The following is a 6,041-nucleotide window of genomic DNA, read 5'->3' on the forward strand; positions in this document are numbered from 1 at the left end:
GTGCAGCTGAGTGTAACGTCACTGCCCAGCAGAGCCCTCTGTGGACTTGCCTCAACTGTGAAAAACAGATCAATGAGATTCAGAATGAGTAGTGGTTTGTACAAGTCAAGTCCCAGATAGGACAATGACATTCTTGCTTGCTGCAGCACAACAGAATATTGTAGGCATCAATACAGAACAGATCAGTGTGTCCATATACCATAGAATATTTATATATACACACATAAATAAACAGATAAAGTACAATAGACTGTTATAGTTCAGAGTTTGTTTGTAGTTGTGTTTAATGGTCTGATGGCTGTGGGGAAGTTGCTGTTCCTGAACCTGGATGTTGCAGATTTCAGGCTCCTGTACCTTCTACCTGATGGTAGCAGGGAGATGAGTGTGTGGCCAGGATGGTGTGGGTCTTTGATGATGCTGCCAGCCTTTTTGAGGCAGCGACTGCGATAAATCCCCTCGATGGTGGGAAGGTCAGAGCCGATGATGGACTGGGCAGTGTTTACTACTTTTTAAGTCTCTTCCTCTCCAGGGCGCTCAAGTTCCCGAACCAAGCCACGATGCAACCGGTCAGCATGCTCTCTACTGTGCACTTGTAGAAGTTAGAGAGAGACCTCCTTGAAAAACCGACTCTCCGTAATCTTCTCAGGAAGTACAGGAGCTGATGAGCTTTCTTTATAATTGCATCGGTGTTCTGGGACCAGGAGCGATCTTCAGAGATGTGCACGCCCAGGAATTTGAAGCTCTTGACCATTTCCACCATCGACCCGTTGATATAAACGGGACTGTGGGTCCCCATCCTACCCCTTCCAAAGTCCACAATCAATTTCTTGGATTTGCTGGTGTTAAAAGCCAGATTATTGTGCTGGCACCATTTGGTCAATCGGTCAATCTCACTTCTATACTGTGACTCATCTCCATCTGTGATACGTCCCACAACAATGGTGTCGTCAGCGAACTTGGAGATGGAGTTCGCACTGTGACCGGCACACAGTCATGAATATAGAGTGAGTACAGCAGGGGACTGAGCACTCAGCCTTGATGTGCTCCCGTGCTGATTGTTATTGAGGCTGACACATTTCCACCAATACGGACAGACTGTGGTCTGTGGATGAGGAAGTCGAGGATCCAAATGCAGAGGGATGCGCAGAGACCCAGTTCTGAGAGTTTGGTAACCAGCTTGGAGGGGATGATTGTGTTAAATGCCGAGCTGTAATCGATGAATAACAGCCTGACATATGACATTCAAGCCCTGCCACAGATGCCGAACATCTGTCTCATCCTCCAGCTTGGAGCAGAAGTCCCTTTTGATGGCCTTACCAAGGTTGTATCTGGACTTCATGTAGACCTCTGCATCTCCAGCCCTGAATGCCCGGGATCTGGACTTCAGAAGAGTGCGGATCTCATGGTTCATCCAATAACTGGGCTTAAAGCTAACAGCCTAGCTGAAAGTCAGAACAACTTCTCCCCCAGTTCTCTCAGACCCCTGACACACGTGGCTGGTCACATTGGCACAATGAAATACCGGCTGTTCACCGTGGGACTGCAGGTGGAACCGGCAACATACAGGTATTGTTGTATTTACACATGCTCTGTTTCAAATATTCACAAACTGTTGAATAAGCATCTATTTCCACTCCTTCTATGTGTATCTGATTGGTCTCAAGAGGTGAACTCTATGGCAGAGCCCATGTTCCACAGGTGAAGGATGGACTTCCATCCACCTGGTCACAGGGTAACATTAAGTAGCAGTGTCACCCGGGGACCACTACACGGACACATTGGTTCCATACCACCTTGCTTGCCGCGATCACCTTACAGTGTGCCGGCAAGAAGACCATGGTATTCGCTGTGGCTAGATTCATTGATTTGCTGTTCCCAGTGAAGTCATCAAACTATTATCACCCATCACTGCTGATCATTACAGAATCAATGAACAAAATCACTTCCCCAGTTGTTTGACTTTTCACCGGGTGGAAGAAGTCTCGCAATTCCCGCCATCTCTCCTCATTCATTATAGGTGACAATATTTACAGAGATTAATTCAACATTATTGATCCTTATCGCACCCACTCACCTTTCATCACAAATATTTCATATTGTTTCAGGATTTGCTTTCTCGGTTCTGTTTGAGTCAAAGTGAAAATTCCCGCCCATTTAAATGTGGGTTTATCAATTGTTAGATCAAGGGTATTCACTTTCATCCCCGGGTACAAGTCGCCAGCGGCGTTATCTTTGATCCAAGAGTTATCCGTTCTTCTAAATGTCAATATTCCGATTTCCTTCCCTGAGTGTGGTTTCCATTCCCAGACAACAACAGCGCCTTTCTCAGCATTGTCCGGTCCGTTTAACACAATGTCATCTACATTATCCAAGAAATACATTCGATTTCTGTTTTCTGTTGCGAATACGAACAATGAAGAATTAACATTTAAAACACATTTTCCCCACCCACCCCATATCTGTAATCATTAATTTTGAACAGAATTTAATTCCAGACAGTTGTGATCTTCCTTGGAAACCCCATCGAGGAAGTCACGGTTTGTGAAGAGATGTGTGTGTGGAATAACCTGGCCTGATTGATGCAGGGATATTTCATCACATGAGTGGGTGAGTGAGTGGGAGCGAGGGAGGGAGGGAGGTGGGGATAGGGGGTTGTGTTGGGGTTAGTGGAGGAACTACACCTGGTTTTGAAGGGACTTTGTGGGAGCGTGAAGTGAAGACATTGCGTCTGCTTCTCGGGTTGCGACTGGATGGATATGTCGAGGGCAGATCCACCCACATGGACTGTGGTGAGGAGATGTTGGGGAGGATAGTGTGGACAACCGTGTCAAAGGCTGCAGAGGGTGAGCGGGATTAGGAGGGAGAGTGTAACTCTGCAACAAGTTCACAGGAGGCAATTTCTGACTTTGATAAGGACCGTGTCGGTGCAGGAGAAGGAGAGGGAGTTGATGGGATGGGCTCAGAAATGGAGGTCCAGCAAGGATAGGGTGGATTTGTGAAGCAGCAACACATTCAGGGATGTGGAATGGAGGTCCAGCAAGGATGGTGTGGATTAGTGAGGCAGCAACACATTCAGGGATGTGGAATGGAGGTCCAGCAAGGATGGTGTGGATTTGTGAGGCAGCAACACATACAGGTATGTGGAGAGGAAAGTGAGATTGACAATATGGTGCGGGTTTACACGGACAATGATAATTAATGCAAGGTGATTGTGACCGATGAAGAGAAAGTACTTACTCTGTGTGGAAACTGGTCGAAGCAGGAAAACAAAGAAACAGAACATCAAACCAACTGGCAAACTGTTGCAGAGAAACCTCGGACTCATTTTGTACATTCTCTGTTTGGAAACAAGGTGCAGTTTTAGACTAAGGATCAAAAGATTGGTAGTTGTCAAATGTTGTATTGAGTACAGCCAGTTTGAAACTCCTGACCCTGGGGCATTTTAGAATTGGCCGCACACAATTACACGGGGAAAATACATTCACTTGGTGGATTCTGCGGCTGGAATATTGTCACTTCAGTAAACTGGGATTTCACCACCATATTCAACCGCCTTTTTAATGTTTGACTCAATTACCTCCGACCACTCGGTAAAATGTTCTCAACTAAATCAGACCTCGCTAGCGAGTTAATGAACAGAGAAGACAACACAATGGCAAGGGACATTGAATATTCTCAAACGGTCCCAAGATGTTGCCGGCGAAACGGCAACAAAAGTATTCAATTTAGATTGACTAGGAAACGGAGATGAGGAAACACTTTTTCTCACAGAGAGTTGTGAGTCTGTGGAATTCTCTGCCTCAGTGGAGGCCGGTTGTCTGGATGCTTTCAAGAGAGACTTAGATAGGGCTCTTAAAGATAGCGGAGTCAGGGGATACGGGGAGAAGGCAGGAACGGGGATCTGATTGGGGATGATCAGCCATGATCACATTGAATGGCGGTGCTGGCTGGAAGGACTGAATGGCCTCTACTCCTGCACCTATTGTCTATTGACACCGGTAGGAAAATGGCATATGCTGGACATTTAGCTGTAGGAAATAAACGAAACAAAACGAAATTAATAAAGTTTGTATGCCCTTGTCAAATCTAAAGTGGAACAAGCTGATTGAGTGAGTGATATATCACAGTTTACAGGACATCCAACATTGTTCAGTTTGTGGATACCTGTTAAACCACTATTTGACATGAAGTTAGACTGCAGTGAGGTCACCTACCTTGTGAGAAGAGACTGATGGTGAACGAGTACAGAGAGTGAGTGACAAAGCTCCAAGCACGGCGACACACTGAGATTCACAGTCTCACACAGTTTCTTTGGAAGGGCAAACACCCTTCCTCTTTCTATCCAGCTCAGGATTCACACACCATTTGTGTTGATAATGTTTGCGTCAGATTAAAAATCATCTTGTAAAAGCTAATTAGGACAAAACAGATCGGGAATTTCCTGAGATCACAAATACATTGGATAAGTTTAGACGTGGAACCTCCTTATATTAAATGCTTTTAGTTGGTGGCAAATGTCTAAGATAATGGTAAACGAGGGAATCTGCTGTTTTGTAAGGAAGGGAACATGGTCAATATTCACACCTTGCAGCTGTGTTAGAGCTTTAGCTCAACTTCAAGTTCAAGTGAGTTTATTGTCATGTGTCCCTGATAGGACAATGAACTTATTGGTTTGCTTCAGCACAACAGAACATAGTAGGCATTGACAACAAAACAGAGCAGTGTGTCCATATACCATTATATGTCCATATACCATTATAGCAGTTTAAATCTATATCCACATGTAGCACATCACGGTGGGTTTAGGGGGTTACAAATGAGGTACATTTGAGAATCAGGATCATACATTATTTTCAAACTTAGTACAATATTGAATGTAAATCTTCTCCCGAGGTTTTAATTTAATTCAAGGAGGAACCTGCAGCCAATATTTTCATTAGCATCCAAAAAGTTCCTGCATCTTGCAGTGTTCTCCAAGTTCAACATCACAGAGTGCACCAAGACCTTCACAGCCTCTGTAAATAAGCCACATAGCCATCTTGCAGTGTTCTCCAAGTTCAACATCACAGAGTGCACCAAGACCTTCACAGCCTCTGAGAATAACCCACATAACCACCTTGCAGTGTTCTCCAAGTTCCACATCACAGAGTGCACCAAGACCTTCACAGCCTCTGTGAATAACCCACTTAACCATCTTGCATTTCTCTAAAACAAATGTCACCATTTGAAGTGGTGATGATGTGTAAAATCATACTGAAGAATGTTTGATGGTCGTGTGATCTTGAACGGAACAGGGGCACTAAATAATTTGCAAAGGAAATGCTGCAGTGAATAGCTAGTTGGCAAGTGTTGTATTGAACACAGCCACTTTGAAAACCCTGGGCCATGATCATTTGAGAATTAACCGCACACAACTACACGGGGAAGGACCATTCCTCTGTGGAATCTGCCACTGGAATATTATCACTGCTGTCATCTGGGATTTCACAACCACATTCAGTCGCTTTGCCTTGACTGAAACGACTCATCTGTACGTCGACAGTTTCATTCTTGACCCACTTCTTCTCGGTAGAATGGTTTTAACTCATTTGTACCTCACTAGTCAGTCAATTAATTGAGTGAGCGGGCAACAGAACGGCGAGGACGTTGAACATCCTCAATCAGTCCCAGAGGATTGCCGGAGAAATGGGAAAAATAAAATCCACATGAGCAGCGATACATTAGATTGACCAGAAAGCCCAAATGGGTAAAATGGCAGATGCTGATCATTTAGCTTCATTAAGTTTCTAGTGGAAACAATAGAGACAGAAATACATTGATAAAGTTTATTGTTGGAAGGAACTGCAGATGCTGCTTTATAATAATAATAATAATAAATTTTATTTAATGGGCGCCTTTCAAACATCTCAAGGACACCTTACATAGTATATCGGAATAACATATAATCGGAATAAAACAAGTAATAAAGACATCACAGAGACACAAATTAAAAACAGGATTCAATCCAAAAACAGAAAATCAAAAACACAGTGTGAAGAGGG

This window comes from Amblyraja radiata, unplaced genomic scaffold (genome assembly GCF_010909765.2).
Source record: "Amblyraja radiata isolate CabotCenter1 unplaced genomic scaffold, sAmbRad1.1.pri scaffold_354_ctg1, whole genome shotgun sequence".
In the NCBI taxonomy this organism is placed as follows: domain Eukaryota; kingdom Metazoa; phylum Chordata; class Chondrichthyes; order Rajiformes; family Rajidae; genus Amblyraja; species Amblyraja radiata.